This window comes from Heterocephalus glaber, unplaced genomic scaffold (assembly GCF_053883595.1).
Source record: "Heterocephalus glaber isolate CG9 unplaced genomic scaffold, H.glaber_assembly_v1.0 deba00001732, whole genome shotgun sequence".
Classification (NCBI taxonomy): Eukaryota; Metazoa; Chordata; class Mammalia; order Rodentia; family Bathyergidae; genus Heterocephalus; species Heterocephalus glaber.
In genome coordinates this window covers 951,704-972,528 of record NW_028258443.1, presented here as the reverse complement: position 1 = coordinate 972,528, position 20,825 = coordinate 951,704, and the positions used below count along the sequence as shown (strand labels likewise).

Sequence of the window (20,825 nt, the reverse complement as noted above, 5' to 3'; positions counted from 1 at the left end):
ATCAACCAATAACAAATGCTGGTGGGGGTGTGAAGAGAAAGGGACCCTTCTCCATTGTTGTTTGGAATGTAGATTGGTGCAACCACCGTGGAAATCAGTATGGAGATACCTCAAAGAACTAGGACTGGAAGTTCCATTTGGCCCAGCTATTCCCCTGCTGGGTATCTTCCCCAAAGAATTAAAAGAATCATACTAAAGTAATATATGTGCACCTATGTTTATAGCAGCACAGTTTGTAATATCTAAAGCTTGGAAACAGCCCAAGTGCCCATCGACTGGAAACTGGATAAAGAAGATGTGGTTTTCTTATAAAATGGAGTACTACTCAGCCATAAAGAATGAGAAACTAGAGACATTTATAGCTAAATGGATGCATATTGAGGCCATACTCTTAAGTGAAATAAATAGGACACACATGTGTAAATACAGAATAGTTTCTCTATTGTGAGAAATTGAAAGTGTAAATAAGGATAAAAATGATTAAAATGAATAATTGAAAAAAAATGAATAATTGATAATTTGAAATAAGAAAAAATCCAAGGGTTTGGGGATGGTGCGAGGGGAAGGAGAAAAGGAAGAAGGGAAAGGAAAAATTATGAGAAAGAAGAAAATGGAATCAAACTCTGTGTAAATAGGGAAGGGTGGAGGGAGTGAAGGGTGCACAGGTAATGGGAGAAAAAATAAGAACTAAGATACATCATGTTCTGGTACAAACACCCAGTGAGAAATGTAAATGTATTTATACCTAAAATGTACCAATAAATATATATATATAAATAAAAAAAAGGAAAAAACCTTTTGATTTTGTGGCCACTTACAAAACATGCTTTAGCAAGACCCTGCTAAATCAAATTCATTATCACTTTTCTTCTTTATTATAGGAAAAATAAAGCCTATATTTCTGGGAATTAGATCATTCTGGGACTGAAATTTATGTGACTGACAGTTGGACTCACATATCATAGATTTAGTCCATTCAAGTATTTTAATAGATGGTTTACAAGGTTAGATAAGGAAGTATGGTTTGACAGAGAGGTGTGCATAAGCTCCACCTACAGCACAAGGAAGAGCTGAACAAAAGGCACAATGTACTTTAGGCTTTTGTGAATTGCACACTGTATTTTCAGGATGTGCAAAGAGAGAAAAAAACAGCACTTTTCTTTTTCTCTTATTTCTTTATTTTTATGTGTATTTCTTGTTCTAAGGAATCAGTTTTCTCTGAAAGTATCTTGATATTTTTCTAACATAAGGAAGTGCATTTTGATTTTCCAATTACTGCTTTAAGCTTGCTATAATAACTGTGCTACCGACCATGTGAAAAGGCAGATGAGATCAGACATTACATGGAGGTCTGGTTTGCTTCTTACAGTCATTCATTTCTGTATTTTTATATTAATGAGGATAAAAAGCTGCATTCTTTCTTTGGTCACTGTTTTGTCTTTTCCAGCTGCCTGCCATGGAATGCTAACTATTCTATGATCAAAGTTCTCCTGAAAGCCTTTAACCCTTACCAGTCACTAGCTAATGTTTTAGTGGGTCACTCCAAGCATAGTTTTCTTGGAGTCTACCAATAGCTATTTATGAGTAAATCTGATTAGAAATATGCTTTCAACTTAATAAGACCTTCTAGTTAAAAAACATGAAACACTTAAAACAATGCCCACACAGAAACTTAAACACACATGTTCATAACAGCGTTATTTATAATTGTCAAAAAAGTGGAAACAACCCAAATGTCTATTATCTAACAAATGGATAAATAAAATGTACTATATGCATACAATGGAATATTACTTGTCACTGAAAAGATATGAAGTACAGATACATCTAAAATGTGGAAGTTACTTAAAATCACCATTAAGTGAAAATGACACCAGACACAAAAATGCTGTATGATCTCATTCATGTCAAATTTCCAGAATAAGCAAATCTCTAGATAGAGAAAGAAGATTAGTGTTTTCAAGAACCAGTGTGTGTGTGTGTGTGTGTGTGTGTGTGTAGGGGGGGATATGCCACTAAAGAATGACTGCTAAAAGGTTAAAAGGTGCAGGTATTCTTTTTGGGGTGATGAAAATATTCAAAATTAGATTGTGATTATTGCACAACTTTTTAAATACACTTTAAAATTTTGAATTATAGTTTTAAATGGGTGAATGGTATATGAATTATATTGCAGTTTTAAAAATCACATAGAAACCACCTTTTGAGGACACATGAGGTTACCAATTTCAAATACTAGCTCTACATCAAAAACTTCAGGGCTAAGAACCTGGAATTGGCATTGAAACAAATTTCTGGGTGATGATTATGCATAAGTAAAGTTTAAGCATCTCCAAATTAAAAGATACAAAACTTGTACTGTCTCCATGTGATAAAACTGCAAATGTCTCCACTTAGGGAAACGTGGTAATTACTCTCAAGTGAATAGTACTCAACTTCATTATTTTTGTTTTAGTTTGGGTATTTGAATTTGGCGTATCATTGTTTGGGTAGCTACTTTAAATTTTCTCATTGTTTCTTTCAATTCCTCTGGGAGAAATAGTGAAACCATAGGATCCACTAATACTTGTTTCTCTACAAATTAAAATCAGAGAATTATCACTCTTGCTTCTGAAGGCATTAGTAGAACACTAAGTTCCTGTTTCTTTCCTTTCACAGCTAAGGGGGAAAAATAAGATTCAGCATCACATAGTAAGTTAAAAATGTGAGTGAGGTAGAATTTATCATTGTCTGTCTTGAGTGGCTTCTGCTTGACTGTCACTGAGGTTTTAAATTGTATACCAGGTTATGGTACTAATTTCAGAAAAGACAAGTAATGGTAACTGTATATCACGTTCTAGCTCTACAACCAAAAATCTCTTTATTGTACATCATTTTAAGAATTAAAGATCTCTGTCATTTCCCCACCCAAAAGGTACAAGAACACAAAATAACTTCTCTATAGTATGTGAAACAGTTAACAAATCAGTAGTGTTGCGGTTTATTGAATAGATTGTTCAAATATTTTTGAAAAGTGTTCCTGCTGATCTTGGTAATCTTATTATCAGAAATAACTGAACAACTGGATAGACATTTGAGTGACTAGAAAATAGGCTAATCTTGATAATCATATAGTACCAATTAAAGGAAGTGCTGGGTAAATATATCATGAGTTTATAAATACCACATTGATTTCACATTGATAGAGTTTCTACACTGACAGCTAATAATTGATATAGTAAAAATGTCATGGTACTTCATAATTTTTTATTGCAGATAAAAATGACATCTTTAGAGCATAGTTCAAGAAGTTTTATTCATGTGTAAAAACAATTTGTTTTCTTTTTCTAACATCTAAAAATGTAAAATTTGAATGGCATAAAAAATGTGATTTAGTTTAGTGTAATTATCTGAAGTCTGGTTTTCACATGTGAATGATTTAAAAGTAGCTAATGTTCATATAGTGAATAAAATTCAATGTCATATTGAGTATTCACTGACCACCTCTTAAGGTGACAGGAAGTACCCTAGGCATCATGGCATTGGATGAGTAAGATGGGGACCTTGAGTTCAGTAGAGGGACTATGAAGATTTTCTTTATTCGTAAGTTGTGTCAGTGATGACAAATTATGGTTTTAATACCTAAACAAAAACCTGGAAATGAAATAATAAGCTATTTGAACTCAACAAAATGAAAAGCTAAAACTCTTATCTTTTCATAAAAGTCACAATTATATATAGGCTATGATAATAGCATTAAATTCCAAATACTATGTGGTACATAATGTTGATTCCTGGATAAACTGTTTCTATCATTTTAGTAAGCTGTACATACAGTGTGCATCATGTACTGTTGTACTTAATCTGAACACTTCCTGCATTTTCACTAGTTTAAATTTTCAATTTTAGTATATGTGCTGCTGAAGCAAGCACAAGGAAATCTGTAACTGGTTGTGATCAATTAGTTGTAAACACCACTGCACTCAGAACAGCCTTAAATTTCGAATTTCAGCTCTTTGTATTACAGGGCTTGACTTACAATTACTGAAGGCTGAAGAAATAAAATATAAGGAAAATTTCAGCAAATTTTAAGTCTTCAATAACATCCATATTTCAGTAATTCAAAAAGAATCTGCTGAAAATAAGATTGGTTGAGATTTTTCATATCCTCAAGGCTATTAATGGAAATAACTTTTATAGACCATGCTCCTCTTTGCTTTATGAATGGAATATTGGCTATGCCGCAGTCAGTACTGACTGTCCTTCCCAGTAAGTCTAGCAGAGTGTAGACTGAAGAATCTTTCACCAGCACTCTCCCCTTCTCGCATCACAGAAAATTTAAAAACCTGATATTGGATTTAAGGAATTTATAATTTCTCCCGTGTGTGTCACAAAACAGAGTCGACTAGAAGGGATATTTCAGCTCTCCCTTGCTAATAGTAAAGGAGGAAAAATTATAAGTAAGTTTTCCTAAACCTGCTTAGAAGCTCAATGTCAGAAACCTGTCATGGGATAAGGTCCTGAGAAGGGGAGATCAAACATTTGAAAGTGCAATTTGAAACGGGTCTTAATTAAGGTGATTAATGGAAATTATTTATTTCTTTAAAACTACATGGTGTTCAAATGACAGAGGGAACAGAAGAGGGGGAGGGGGAAACGAAAAAAGAACAAGAAAAAAAAGAATGTAAGGAAAAAATGGAAACAAGGCTTTTGTAGATAAAGAGGGGAAGAAGGTTGAAGGGAGAGGAAGGGAGTGGGAAAAAAAGAAGAAGCAAGATATATCATGTGCAGGTACAAATTCCCTATGATGAATGTTATTGATATGTATATCTAAAATGTACCAGTAAAATAAAAAAATTTTAAAAAGCTATATGGGAAAAATTTAATCAAAGGAAATATGTCACATGACATTTTTCATTTTGAAGCATAAATTATATTATATAAGTACTCATTTTCTTCAAAAAGTTTTTTGTGGTTTTTTTTGAGACAAAGTCTCACTATGTAGTTCAGGCTGGCCTTGAATTCACTATGTAGACCAGGCTGGCCTTGAACTAGTGGTGATTCTCTTGCCTCAGCCTCTGGAGTGCTAGGATCACAGGCGTGTGCCACCATGCTCAGTTCAAAAATATTTTAGAACAAAAACAAAGTGACTAATTTTTGAAAAGCAAAAAGTCTATTTCTGGCCACTTCATCTCTTTCAAAAAACATTTTACCTTTAGAGCAGTTTTAGGTTCATAGCAAAATGAAACAGAAAGCACAGAGTTCCCATGTACCTACCCCCGCATAGTCTTCCCTGTCATCAACATTCTGTGCTGAATGTGTTTGTTGCAATCGATGAACTTACAATGACACATCATTATCACCCAGACCTCATCATACACATTAGGGTTCACTTTTGGTGCTGTGCACTCTGAGTTTTGAGAAATGTACAAGACATGCGCCCATCATTTTATTATTACACAAAGCAATTCCATTGCCCATAAATTCTATGTGTTCTGCTTGCTGACATCTCCTCATCCACATTTTATTTTTTTAAGCTTCTCAAGACAGTTTTTAATTTTCTGTTTTTCCATCAAAACCAAAGTTGTTACAAACAGGGACAAAATCCAGTCACAGACCTTCCTGCTCGCCTTTCCATGTGTGTTCAAGATGCTTCCTGATCAGTGCACTGCTGCCTCCTGTGACATGTGACCATGCACAGCAAGAAGACTTGGGGCCTGGGGTAGTGGTGAGGTCCAGTGTGCCAGGAACACAGTGAGAATCTGCACTACAGGAAAACAACTCTGAAACAGGCTCAGTCGGTGGCCCCACAGAGCGAGTAGAAATGTCATGGCTGTCCCATCATCCTTGCCCACAGCTAAGAAAACCTGGGCTACTTTCAGAGATGAGAAAGACCCAGGTATTCATGGGAAGATAAGTAAGTACCTCAGAATCATTTATCCCAAAACAAGATTTTAAGTAAGGTGAGACGTTCTCTAACCATTATTTTCTTGGAAACCAGAGTGAGAAATAAAGCAGAGAGGGTTAGATCACCTTTCCTTCTTCCATTTTTATCACTAATTTATGGCTCCTGGTTTTGACACAGCCAAAATAAAAAGGCAATAAACCAACCAACAGCCTATGTACAAGCTACAGCATATAAATTCTCTAAGGGATTGAGATAAAGGACATTTTTCCCCATAACTCTGAAGAGTTCCTGATTTGATTAGGGAAATTTGTTGAAAGCCACAGCCAGCTGAGAAGCCATTTATGTGATTTTGGCAAAAGTGACAGAAAACAATACATGTACACTTATTTCATTGAACTATAAATCAACAAGGTCAAGAGAGTAAAAACCCTATCGTTTATGTAATAGAAGACTATTAAGTGGCTTTAGGAATGGACTAAAACTTAGCTGGCAGTCTACTTTGAAAGCCAGAATTTTATATATGCTGGGGAATAAACAAAATATTAGTCATCCATTCGTTTTTCAGAGTGTAATAGCTTGATATACCTTCCTTCCTTCCTTGGCTTACCCCAGGCCCTTTGGAATCAATTGTACTAATGTATTTGTTACAGCAAATCATTCTGTTTTGCAAACTTCCTTCAGAGTTCATAACAAAAGCCAAACCTAAAGAGAAAATAATCCTTACACTTTCTTTCCACTAAAGCATCAGCACAGACAAAACTAACCTTGGATGATACCAAATAACATACCAAATAAAGAAGTGAGTCTGAGGAAACAAAAGCAACCCCTACCCTACTGCAGCTCACCCCATTAAACAGTAATTTTCTTATGCTTGTTAGCCTGGTTGATGGCCACCTGCTCGCAGATGATCTCCTTCAGCCTCTGTAGCCTCGTGTTCTGGGTGGTCTGGCCCCACATGCCAGTCTGACTGCAGTGCATCAGGGTCAGGACGTAGATGTATTCCAGCTCTGTGTGTTTCACATCCTGGTCCACCACCAGGTTCAGGAGCTTGTCGGCTGTGTTGTACAGAATCTCATCTCATAGTACTGCCTTGCAAAGTCCAGGTCTGCTTCTCGTGACATGGTGATGTTGTTCAAGTTCTGCTGAAGAACAAAAATGTTTCTACACATTTTCTTGATGACAGACTCACTGATGCGCCTGAAGTACTAGGCACCATTGATGAGGACACAGGAGATGAGGTGTTCCAGACCTTCAAAGATATTCTGGAACCTGTGCTGTTGAAGGCTGGCACTCATAGCCTCTTCAATGGGGCTGATGTCTTTGTTGAGCTTGACCACCAGAGGGTCATAATCCCTGCTTTCCACATTGACGACAATGGCATAGTTCCTCTCTTTTGGTAGAGGAATGAGATAGTGGAAACAGTGAACTCTCACTTCCAGATGCAAGACCAGCAAGCAGCAATCGGCCATGTCGTGGAAGGACTTGGCAAGTTCACTCAGAGTCTGCATGATCTGCTCAGAGACAGGGGGCAGGTCCATGTTCACATGGCTCTCTTGAGCAGGAGATAGCATCTGAGATGTAGAAAGATTAGAGAAAGCTGACTTCGTTTGGCCTGCCAACCATTCCAAGCTTTCATGCATGTTAGCCAAGCTGTGAGGTCATTGATGTCATGGAGGATATCTTGTGGAGGGATTAATTTATCACCCAGGTTCCCAGTTAGAACTTCAGATTCCTTGCCCTTATGAGGGTAAGGCTGCCCTTATGAAATTTTCTTCTTCTTCTCTCTTTGGCCTTAGCTATTTGGGTGAGCCATATTAATCCAGTTTGGTAGTGATTTCAAGAGTCTGCTGATAGCATCATCTTTTGCCCAAGATGCACTGATGACAAGTTTTTCTTCTTTTTGCTTTTTGGTAACAGAGATCGAACTCAAGACCTTGCGCCTGCAAGGCAGGCCCGGCACCACTGAGCTAAACTTCCGGCCCACAAGTTTTGCTTCCGACTGGACAATGCCCCTGTAGCCTGCAGAGCAGGTGCCCTTGTACTCCTGGAGCTTCATGCACACCATGTTGAGGAACTGATCAGAATATGCACTCAAGTCATGTATCGGGTTTATGAGGTCTTGCACTATCTTCTCCACAATGATTGTGCTCTGCAGGAGAGGGCGCTGCACTCCCAGCACCTTCATTGTGTCTGTGTTAGCTAGGATCATCAAGGGGTCAGATGTTTCAGTGAAGCCTTTAATCTCCTTGTTGATCTCAGCCAAGACCTGAATGAGGAAGATGTTTTTGATGTGCACGTGAGAAACTCTCGAAGAGGCAACATTGGCAACAATGTTTGCTTGGCTGGGCCAAGTCCCAGAGCATGCTCAATCTCCTGAATAAACCTTGGTGGCAGTTTGAACTTCAGAGTTTTGATGATTTTTAGATGCCTAGAGGATAGAGTTGCATTGAGGCGGGGGAACTCATCCACAATTTAAAAGCTAAACTGCTCCATACCTATTATCCTCCTAATCCAGGATTTCTCTTGACCAAGAGTCCATCTTGACAATTTGGAGCAGAGAATTATTTTAAGTGGGCTATCCTATGCATTTTAGCATGTTTAGTGGAATCTCTGACTCTCTACTCAGTAGAACTCAGAAGCCCTGCCATTCTCATTGTGACAAGTAAAAATCGTCAGATATTGCCAAATGCCCCTGGAATCAGGTAGCAAAACTGTCCCATTAGAATCATTTGCCTAATATGAGGCAGATGCGTATTCTATTCCAAAAGAATGTCTATGTTATTCTATTACAATCTGTACAATCATTACATGCTGCTCAAAAATACCTATTGTGACTACGATGTGCTGACTACACACTTGTGCTACTCTAGGCAGGAAGACCTATCAAATTGTTCATATATTTAAAAGTTACAGAGTAGGGCGTAAGCTGTTACAATAAATGTAAAAACAATCTGTGTAGTAGTTATGGTGAACCTTGTGAAATGATTGATCAAATTAATCCAGCTATGTTCATGATCTCGTGACCATTCACAGGAGAATGAACCCAGAGAGAAACTGCATCGACTGGGCTGGCTATGCTATGATCTGTTTCACAAACAAGATATGAACAGTGCCTCTATGGGGAAATAGTTCTGAAAAATTAGCCAAGGGAGATGTATTCTATACAAATCTCCATTTCCAACCCACCACTTTCCTATGATAGCAAGGGATTTTTGTCCAATTCCCTTTGAAAACTACCATAGTGCTTCCTTTCTATTTTCCTTTTTTTGGGGGAAGATACAGGTGGGAATGATAATAAGCTAGAGTCCTTTCTGATAGGTCAGGATTTGTGCTCTTCTAGTCATTAAATTGGAATGTAACTGAGCAAGTACAATTTGAGATTTTGTTTGGAAATTTTCCTTAAAGACTTAGCCATTAAAGTAACAACAGGAATCTATAAGACAACTGAAAAAAAATGAAGTAGGGAATTGGAATGGTAAGCAATAGAACATGGTAGGAAAATTAAGTCTATTTGCATATGGTCTCAAATAATGGATTTCTGCTCTCTTCCCCCCGACCCCCCATCTCGGACTGAATCATTAAAGTCAATTTTGACATTCACTTACTCTGGTTTTTATTGGCTTTTTTATGATGGACCAAAAATAAATAAATTCATAATTGACTCATTAGAGACAGTTCACTATATTTAATTTAACTTCTATTTCCAAGGCACCTTTTAGAGGATGTAAAGCCATTTATTTCTTAGTTATTAGAATACATCAATATGCTTATTCCCCCATCTGTAACTTAAAGGATTCTTTCCAGTTCTAATTCTCCTGATGTTTTGGCTAATATAATTAATGTATTCTGTGCCCAAATATATGCTGAGATTTCAGTAGAAAGAAGAGAAAAAGGTGTAGAAAAAAATCTTGGAAAAAGCCAGATTGAAATTTCAAGGATTAATTTGATTGTAGTAATATACCCTTAAGATTGTGTTTTGCAACTCGAATCAGTTGTTAAAAAGAAGAGATAAACTTAGGCTTTACTGAAGGGATTATCAGGTCCTAAGGATGGGGTAAGGTAAAGAACTAGAACTAAACATTTGAGGGCAAGTCCTGGCCTCAGATGATCTATTTGTATTAGAGCAGAACATCAGCTAAAAGAGGAAGCTATGCAGAGCAGGATCCAACTCCCAGAGGCAAAGGGAAGAGAAAGGATTTCTTAGAGAATCAAGGTCCTAGTCAGGCACACTGAAACTCAGGGTAAGGCCTAGGCTCCAGGTGGGAAGGGTAATCCTAACCAGAAAACCAAAGTAAAAGGTAAATTGCAGAGTAGAGGCTAACACTGGGGAGCCAGAAGAGGGGCTGTTCAATGAGCAAACACCAGACATGAAGCACCTCGGGCAGCAGTCATGCTCACTGTCTGGAAGGAATGCCTAATACTATTCTGGTTTGAGGCAGGATGTGGCTCACTAGTTGTAGGAGGCAGAATATCCCTAGCCTCTGTCAGAGAAGAGCTAGGAAAGGCTGCCCCATATGCTATGCTTCATTCAATTCCTCTCTTTGTCAATAGTCAGTCACAAAAATATGTCATGCTTAGTGATTGCTGACTTCTCTCTACTGTAAATTCAATGCAATCCATATCAAAACGCCAATAATGATTTTCACAGAAATAGGAAAAGCAATACAGAATTTCATTTGGAATCAGAGAAGACCCAGAATAGGAAAAACAATTCTGACAGACAAGAGCAACACTGAAACCTTCATTATACTGGATTTCAAGCTATATTATAAAGCTATAGTAACAAAAACAACATAGCACTGGGACAAAAGCAGAAATGTAGAGCAATGGAATAGGCTGGAAGACAGAAACTCTACTCTCTTCTTAGACTAGAGTTGTATGTAACTCCTTAAGGAGTTAAATGTGATCAAGCTGTGTATATTGAGTGATGAGATTTCTGTGTATCAGCAGACTTATGCACTAAACCAGGGTTGGAAAACTTTTTCTGTAAAGATCCAGATAGTGAATATTTGAAGTTTCACAGCCCATCTGATATCTGTTTTGAGTATTCAACTCAGCATTATAGCATGAAAGTAGCCATATTTAATATGTAAACATTTAAGCATGGTTCTTGTTCAATAAGTTGTTATTTACGGGTCCTAAAATTCGTAAAATTCCCATGTGTCAAAAATATTACTCTTCTTCTGAGTGTTTTCAATTATTTAAACATGGAAAAATCATTTTCAGGACTGGAGATATAGCTCAGTGGTAGAGTACTTGCTTAGCATGCATGAAGCCCTGGGTTTAATCCCTAACACTGCAAAAAAAATCATTTTTAGCTAATGGGTCATAAAAAAATAGGAAACAGACAATAGTTTGCAAATCCTCTACCAATCCTAAACCAGTGGTGATTTATTTAGTGAACAGTGATCAGCCTAATTCTGTCTAGTAGGCCTCCACAATCAGGGCCACATAATCCTACCAGTGGGATTAGTCCTGCTCCAAGCTCTGGTAAAAATCAGACCACAGACAGTGAGAACATAAAATACTCTCCCTATTATCTCTTTTCCATAAAAGTCAATCTGTTTGATGCCCCTGTTCTACTTCTGTACTTTGTTCTAGTAATAGTGCTCTGATGTGGTTATTACTGATAAAGTCACTTTGGTTGCACTCCACTTCCTACAAATATTCTTTCTTGTATGTCAGAGTGTCTGTTTACCATCTAGTTCCTACAGAAAAAGATCTTGCCATAACTTCCAATACAAAATGCTCCCAGAGACAGGAGTGTTGCATATTAACCTTGAACTTGTGGGTGGGTTCCTGTGATTTACTCCTTGATATTCTTGACCTCAACACCCTACCTTCTTGAATCATCTTCCTGTGGATGGTCAAGTTCTAGGTTTTGTTCGGCAAGCCTGATGCAGCCATCTGTACCTGTTATGGCTTGTGTCTAGATGTCCCCAGAAAGCCTCATGCAGTCATAGGTGGGGCTTTTCAGAGGTGGCTGGATCTAGAGTGTATGGCGCTGGGATCAAGGGTGTGTGTTTATGAAATTAGTGATTTGATTTTAGTACAGGATGAAGACAGGGATCTATTTTTTGGTTCAATTTTTGCCCACAAATCTGCAGTTTTTCCCAATACAATTTGTTAATGAGACTGTCTTTTTTCCAACACGTTTTTGGCCCCCTTGTAAAAAAACATCAGATAGCTTTAGGTGTTTGGGTTTGTTTCTGTGCCTTCCATTTTATTCCATTCATCTACATTTCTATTTTTGTGCATTTGCTATGTTGTTTTTGTTTCTATAACTTTATAATATAGCTTGAAATCCGGTAAAGTGAAGCCTTTAGCATTGCTCTTATTGCTCAGAATTGTTTTCCTATTCTGGGTCTTCTCTGATTCCAAACTCTGTATTGCTTTTCCTGTATCTGTGGAAATCATTATTGGTGTTTTGATAAGGATTGCATTGAATCTATGCTTTTGGTAGTCTGCCATTTTAATGATATTAATTCTGTCAATCCCAAAACAAAGAATGTCTATCTATTTTCTTTTCTTTTTTTCTTTTTTTTTTTTTTTTGGCAGTACCTGGGATCGAACTCAGGACCTTGCACTTACAATGCAGGGGCTGTGCCACTAGGCTAAATCCCAGGCCCTGTCTATCTATTTTCTAATGCTTTCTTCAATTTCTTTCTTTGGAGTTATACAATTTCCATTATAGGCATCTTTCATCTCCTTGTTTAGGTTGATTCCTAGGTATTTATTTTTTGAAGCTATTGTTAATGAAATTGTTTTCCTGATTTCTTTCTTAGTGTATTTATTATTGGTGTACAAGAATGTGATTGATTTTTGTGTTCTGATTTGCTCATACAGAAAATTTGATCTCTTCTGTTCTATTTGTGTCCCTTTCATTTCTTCCTCTTGCCTGATTGCACTAGCTAAAGTTTTGAGTATATATTGAGCAATTCTTAATCATGTGGCAAAGGAAATGTACATGAGCCACAAAAGAATCATAGGAAAAGCCAGAAGAAACCAAGGATAGCACTAATTTAATAATCTCTGTCTTCCAACTTCAACATTATCTTCATTGGTTTAAAACCATATCAGTGGTTCTTTGAACACTGCTTGGATTTGGGGCTATGAAAAAGTTTTATGGTTTGGATCTACAATGTCCTTCAAAGGCCACGTGCCAATGGCTTGGTTGCTGGCTAGTAGACTTTTGGAAGATGATTGAATCATGAGGGTTGTAACTTTATCAGTGCATTAATCCATTGATTGATTTATAATTTCAGAGCATTATTGGGAACTATTGGAGACCTAGGAGTTCAAATCTAGTTGAAAGAGTGGATGATGAGGGCATGTCCTCAAGGATGCTATCTGGTCCCCAGCCACTTCCCCTCTGGCTCTTTTCCTTTTTCTCTCTGCCTCCTGTTTACTAGGAGGTAAACTATTTTGTTCCACCACTTGTCCCTGCCATGATGTTCTGTCTTACCACAGCCTCAGAAGCAATAGGGCCAAGTGACCATAGACTAAAACCATTGAAACCTTGAGCCAAAATAAACCTTTTCTCCTGCAAGTTCTTATTCACAGATATTTTGTCTCATTGACAGAAAGCTGGCTAATGCAGAAACCAAAAAATAAAGAAGTCTTTCCTTTCTTCAGTTCTTCATTTTGGATAATAACATTTTATTCTTACTTTCAGATTTAAGACTACAAATTTTTTACTTCACTTAATTTAGATTTATCTTGCCTCTGTATGTTTTCTCATGGTAAACATTTCAGTGATATGGAAGGGGCATGTGCGATCCTGCTAGAGTTTATTAAGATGGGAAAAACTGGAGTCTTCTTAAATGGCAACAAGAATACACCAACAGACAAGGAGAAACTGAAAACAAAGGGTGACAGAAGACAATCAATAGTGCAAGATGCCTAATACAATGAGAATAGGGATACTTTAACCTAAATATCACTAGGAAGCAAGAGGTGCAGAAGTCATGCAAAGTTTTTGTCATTTGGATGACTCTCATCCTGGGTTCTGTGGGAATGTAGGTACTCTTTCTTCTTCACCTTATCATGGCCCTTTAGGCTTAGGAGGGAAATTATGTGTCAATTCTCTTCAGTGTATGGAAGTGGTAGAACTGGATCAGATTCCCAGGTCAATGCTCTTTCCTCACACTACACAGTTATTGTTGAAAACAATGTTATTTCCAAAAATTACTCATTGTTTCTGATGGCTAAAACTTTTCTCTGGAATTAAGTGCATTCTGTTTAACTGATTTGGAGTTGGTTTCTGCATATGAAATTCACCCACTGGACAAAATCTTTCCTTCATAGGTGTCTAAAAAACCCAGCTATCCTGTTCCTACTGTCCCTTTATGTCTCTTTCAACACAGCTAACTCACAGGAAACTAGGGCTATTATAAATATAACCACCTTCACCTTCCAACTTTGACACTGCTTTCTTTGTTATCTGTGAGCTCAAACCATTTCCTACAGTTTCTAGTTCACTCCATAGAACTATGACTAATGAACAACCTGGTTTTTCCCTTAGATAGAGATTGTGTGTGCGTGTGTGTGTGCCTTGCTGGGGATTGAACATAGAGCTTCCTACATGCTGTGCATGCACTCTACTACTGAGCTAAACCACCAGTCCTGTGATACAGATTTATATTTATAAATTTCTCATGAGCAAACTCAATCATAAGCCTGTAGACAACATTTGTTTATTTATTTTATTAGTACATATTTGCAGTACATATTGATCACATTCATCATAGGGGGTTTGTACATGTAATAATACATCTTAATTCCTTTTTTGCACCATCCTCTCCCTCCAATCTACCCCCATTTATAAAAATCTCTATTTCTGTCATAGGCGACATTTATAAATGCATTATTAAGTCAGTTCTCTCCAGGTATCCTTTCACTACTTCATTTACCATTTTTCTAGCATGTGGGTCCCCAGTTCAGAGACTCATCTTTTTTCAATACTAAAATAGGGATTTGTTTTAACCCTTGATCCTTACAATTTCACTCTGCTATAACAGCCCTCCTAAACTCTGGCTATTAATTTGCTTTTTATTTTTCTCTTTCATCACATTGGCTGAAAGAGACACTTTATGTGACTAGGTTGCTACACGAACTGGTGGGTTGGAAGGTGGTCTCATTTACTATCTTCTGCTTTCTTTTTGGGGGCGGGGAAGTTCACAGGTTTGGAAATTTTTTTTTGTATTAAATTCTTTTATTGGTACATTGTAGGTATACAACACAATTACATTTCTCATTGGGAATTGTACCTTTACATAATGCATCTTGGATCTTATTTTTTCCCCATTCCTAGCCCTCCCTTCACACCCTCCACCCTTCCCTATTTACAAAGACTTTATTTCCATTTTTTCCATTTCTCATCATTTTTTCCTTTCCCTTCTTTCCTTTCCCCTGTGCCTCCCACTACCCCTACCCCTTTGGACCTTTTATTCCAATTTTGCATTATCGATTATTCATTCTAATCATTGGTACATTTTAGGTATACAATATACTGACATTCATCATTGGAAATGTGCACCTTTACATAGTCTCTCTTGGTTCTTATTTTTCACCCTTGCCCAGCCCTCCCTTCAACCCCTCCAGCCCTCCCTATTTACAAAGATTTTGTTCCTATTTTTCCATTTTCTCATATTAATCCCATTCCCTTCTATCCTTTCCCCTAGCCCTCCCACTTCCTTCCCCTTTGCCCCTTTTCTTCCTATTTCACATGACCTATTATACATTTAGTCCTTATTTACACTTTCAGTTTCTCACACCAGAGAAACTATTTGGTATTTACACATCTGTGGCCTATTTATTTCACTTAAGAGTATTGCCTCAATGTGCATCCACTTAGCTATAAATGTCTCTAATTTCTCATTTTTTATGGCTGAGTAGTACTCCATTTTATAAAAACACAACATTTTCTTTATCCAGTCTCCAGTTGATGGGCATTTGGGCTGTTTCCAAGTTTTAGCTATTACAAACTGTGCTGCTATGAACATGGGTGCACATATATCACTGTGGTATGATTCTTTTAATTCTTTGGGGAAGAACCTCAGCAGTGGAATAGCGGGGTCAAATGGGATTTCCAGTCCTAGTTCTTTGAGGTATCTCCATACTGATTTCCACAGTGGTTGCACCAGTCTACACTCCCACCAGCAGTGGAGCAGGGTTCCTCTTTCCCCACAGCCCCGCCAGCATTTGTTATTGGTTGATTTCATGATAGCAGCCATTCTTTCTGGAGTGAAGTGAAATCTCAGCGTTGTTTTCATTTGCATCTCTCAAATGACCAGTGACTTGGAACATTTTTTCATGTATTTATTTGCTATTTCTACATCTTTGTCTGAGAAATGTCTGTTCATTTCAGATGCCCATTTTTGGATTGGGTCTTTAAATTTGGGAGGTCTGATCTTTTTAAGTTCTTTATAGATTCGAGATAGTAGACCTTTGTCTGAGGAAAAGCAGGTGAAGATTTTTTCCCACATTGTGGATTGTCTCTTCACACTGCTGGTGGTTTCTCTTGCTGTGCAGAAACTTTTTAATAAGAAGAGATCCCACTTGTTGATTGTTTGTGCTAGTTCACGGGCAACAGGTTTTGTTCATAAAATCTTTTCCTCCACCGATGTCTTCAAGGGTTCTACCTAACCTCTGTTCCAACAGGTTCAGAGTTTCTATTTTAATATTTAGATCTTTAATCCATTTTTATTTTAGTTTAGTGCATGGTGAGAGATATAGGTCTAGTTTTAATCTTTGGCAAGTTGAAGCCCAATTTTTCCAGCTCCATTTATTAAAGAGGCTATCTTTCCTCCAATGAGGGTGTTTGGCTCCTTTGTCGAAGCTGAGATGGCTGAGTGTGTCTGGTGTTGTTTCTGCATCTTCTAATCTGTTCCACTGGTCCTCAAGCCTGTTTCTTTGCCAGTACCATGCTGTTTTTATCACAGTAGCTTTGTAGTACAGTTGCAAGTTGGGGATTGGGATACCCCCTGCCATGTCTCTGTTACCTAGAATTGCTTTTGCTATTCTGGGAATCTTCTTGCTCCAAATGAATTTCTGGATTTTTTTCTCGAGGTCTATGAAGTATGCTGCTGGGATCTCAATTGGAATTGCATTAAATCTATATAGCAGTTTTGGAAGTATGGCCATTTTCACTATATTAATCCTTCCTCCCCAGGAGCAGGGGATGTCTGTCCATTTTCTGATATCATCTTCAATCTCTCTTTTCAGAATGCCATAGTTTTCAGAGAAGAGGTCTTTGATTTCTTTCATTAGGATGATTCCTAGGTATTTCAGTTTTTTGGATGCTATTGTGAAAGGAATTATTTGCCCTATTTCTGTCTCAGTGAGTCTGTCATTGGTGTAGAGGAAAGCTATTGATTGTTGTATGTTGACCTTGTAACCAGCTACTTGACTGAATTTAGTTATTAAGTCTAGAAGACTTTTGGTGGAGTTCTTGGGGTCTTCTATATAGAATATCATGTCATCTGCAAATAATGACACTTTGACTCCTTCATTTCCTATCTTTATTCCTTTTATTTCTTTCTCTTGTCTAATTGCCATGGCTAATGTTTCCAGAACTATATTGAACAAGAGTGGTGACAGTGGACATCCTTGTCTTGTTCCTGATTTGAGTGGGAAGGATTTCAGTTTTTGACCATTTAGTATGATATTGGCTGTTGGTTTTTCATAGATGGCTTCTATCAGTTTGAGGTAGACACCATCTATTCCCATTTTTTGTAGGGTTTTTATCATAAATGCATGTTGGATTTTGTCAAATGCTTTTCCTGCATCTATGGAGATAATCATATGGTTTTTGTCCTTGGCTCTATTGATATAGTGTATTACATTGATTGATTTTCGTATATTGAACCATCCCTGCATCCCTGGGATGAATCCCACTTGATCAGGGTGTATGATCTTCTTGATGATCTTCTGCATTCTGTTTGCCAGTATCTTATTAAGGATTTTTGCATCTATGTTCATTAGTGAGATTGGCCTATAGTTCTCTTTTACAGTTGGGTCTTTCTCTGCTTTGGGAATCAAGGTGATGCTTGCTTCCAGGAATGAATTTGGGAGTATTGCTTCCCTTTCAATTTCATTGAAGAGTTTGAACAGTAGCGGCAGCAGTTCCTCTCTAAATGTCTTGTAGAATTCAGCAGTGAAGCCATCAGGACCCAGGCTTTTCTTAGGTGATAAGTTTTTAATTATGATTTCAATTTCATTGGTTGATATTGGGTTGTTCAGAATTTTTAGGTCTTCTTCGTTCAACTTTGGTAATTCATATGTATCTAGGAATCTGTCCATTTCTTCTGTGTTGTCCATCTTATTGGCGTATAGGTTCTGGAAGTAGGTATTGATGATCCTCTGGATTTCTGCTGGGTCTGTTGTAGTTTCACCCTTTTCACTCCTAATTGCATGGATTTGGACCTTTTCTTTCCTTTTTCTGACAAGGTTGACTCAAGGTTTATCAATTTTGTTGATTCTTTCAAAGAACCAACTCTTGGCTTCACTGATTTTTTGTATCATTCCCTTAGTCTCCATTGCATTGATTTCTCCTCTGATCTTTATAATTTCTTCCCTTGTATGAGCTTTGGGGTTGTCCTCCTCTTCTTTTTCTAGAAGCTTGAGGTTCAGCATCAGGTTGTTTAATTGGGCTCATTCTGTTTTCCTAATATGTGCATTCACTGCTATGAATTTCCCTCATAAGACTGCTTTCATTGTGTCCCATAGATTCCGATATGTTGTATTGTCATGCCATTTAATTGAAGGAACTGTCTGATTTCTTCTTTAATTTCCTCTGTGACCCATTGGCTATTCAGAAGTGTGTTGTTCAATTTCCACATGTTTATGAAAGTTTTTGAGTTTCATTTGCTATGGATCTCCAATTTCATTGCACTATGGTCTGATAATATACAGGGGATAACTTCAATTCCTTTGCACTTACTTAAACATGTTCTATGTGTGAGTATGTGGTCTATTTTTGAGAATGACCCATGTGCAGCTGAGAAGAATGTGTATTATGATTTTGTGGGGTGGAAGACTCTGTAAACATCTGTTAAGTTCATTTGTTCAAAAGTTCTATTGAGTTCTAGTATTTCATTAGTTATTTTTAGTCTAGTTGATCTATCTATTTGTGACAGTGGGGTGTTGAGGTCCCCCACTACAATTGTATTACTGCATATGTGGCTTTTCATGTCCGTTAGTATTTGTTTTATATAGTTGGGTGCACTAGTGTTTGGTGCATAGATATTTATGATTGTCATCTCTTCCTCTTGGATTCTTCCCTTTACAAGGATGTAGTGTCCTTCTTCATCTCTCTTAATCAGTGTTGGTTTGAAATCTGCTTGATCTGCCAAGAGGATAGCTACTCCTGCTTTGTTTCAGGTTCCTGTCACATGCAGTATTGTTTTCCACCCTTTAACTTTCAGTCTATGAGTTTCCTTTTGAATGAAGTGTGTTTCTTGTATGCAGCATATTGTTGGTTTTGCTTCTTGACCCATTCTGCCAGTCTATTGCTTTTGATTGGTGAATTGAGACCATTAATGTTTATAGTTATAACTGAAACGTATTGACTTCTCATTGCCATGACTTTTTCTTTTTGTTGGGTTCTCCCCCTTTCCATTTAATTTCTTGTCATGCCAGATGGCTTCATTCTGCTTTGCTTCCTGGGGTTGTGATCCTCAATATCTGTTCCTAGGCTATTGTGTAAAATTCTTTGGAGTGCTGGTTTGGTATTCAAGAAGTTCCTAAGGTGCTCTTTGTCATGAAAGTATCTTATTTCTCCATCCATTTTGAAAGATAGTTTTGCAGGGTACATCAATCTGAGTTGGAGGTTGTTTTCTTTTAGGGCTTGGAATATGTCACTCCAAGCTCTTCTTGCCTTGATGGTTTGTGTTGAGAAGTCTGCTGTGATTCTGATGGGCTTTCCTTTGTATGTGATTTGTTTCTTTTCTCTGACTGCTTGGAGAACTTTGTTCTTCTGTTGTGTTTCTGGAATCTTAACAATTATATGCCTATGGGTAGATTTTTTTTGATCAAGGCTATTTGGAGTCCTATATGCCTCACTTATCTGTATGTCAAGCTCTTTTCCCCTGCTTGGGAAGTTTTCTGCCATTATTTCTGTGAAGAGATTTTTTATGTCATCTGCACTCTCTCCTGTTTCTTCATTGAGCCCAATCAGTCTTATGTTATTCTTTTTTGCATCATCTAGCAGCTGCTGGATTGATTTCTCATGTTGCCTTATAATTTTGAAGCAATTTTTCTTTTCCTGGTCACTAATTGCAACCTTATCTTCTGTATCTGAAATTCTGTCCTCACACTGGCTCATTCTGCTGTGTAGACTTTCAATGGAGTTTTTCATGTCCTGGAAATCTATTTGCATCTGTTTTATGGATTCCATTTTTTTCCTATGTTGGGATTCCATCATGTTCCTCAGCTCCTCTCTAGATTAATCATATCTTGCACTAAGGGCACAATTTCTCCTGTTATCTGAGAAATTATTTCTGATTTCATTTTTTCCAGATCCCCTTTTGTTGCCAGTTCAGTGGGTCCAGGTGATTGAGTATCAGAGGGTTCCATCTCATTTCCCTTTGGGGTTGCTGTAGGTGATCTGGAAGTCTGGTTTTGAGACTTATTTATGTGTTTTCTCATTTCGACTGGGGCGGGGGGCTGTTAGAGCCTGCACGGATTACCTCCTCTGACCTGGGTGAGGTGGGACAGGGGCCGGGAGCAGCGGTAGGGATGGTGACCCAAAAGCCCTTTCCTGTGGGCTGGGAGCAGCTGGAGGGATAGTGGCCGGGAAACCCCTTCCTCTGGACCAGGAGCAGTGGGATGGTGGCTCAGAAGCCCCTTCCTCTGGGCCAGGAGCAGTGGGACAGAAGGTGGCCCAAAAGCCCTTTCCTCTGGGCTGGGAGCAGTGGGAGGGATGGTGACCGGGAAG

General features: G+C 37.8%; 1 pseudogene; it reads right to left on the bottom strand.

Annotated features, from left to right (window-relative positions):
- Positions 1–6,736: 6,736 nt before the first annotated feature.
- The window catches only part of LOC101726667 (exocyst complex component 4 pseudogene), a 34,423-nt pseudogene continuing 20,334 nt past the window's right edge, over positions 6,737–20,825 (bottom strand).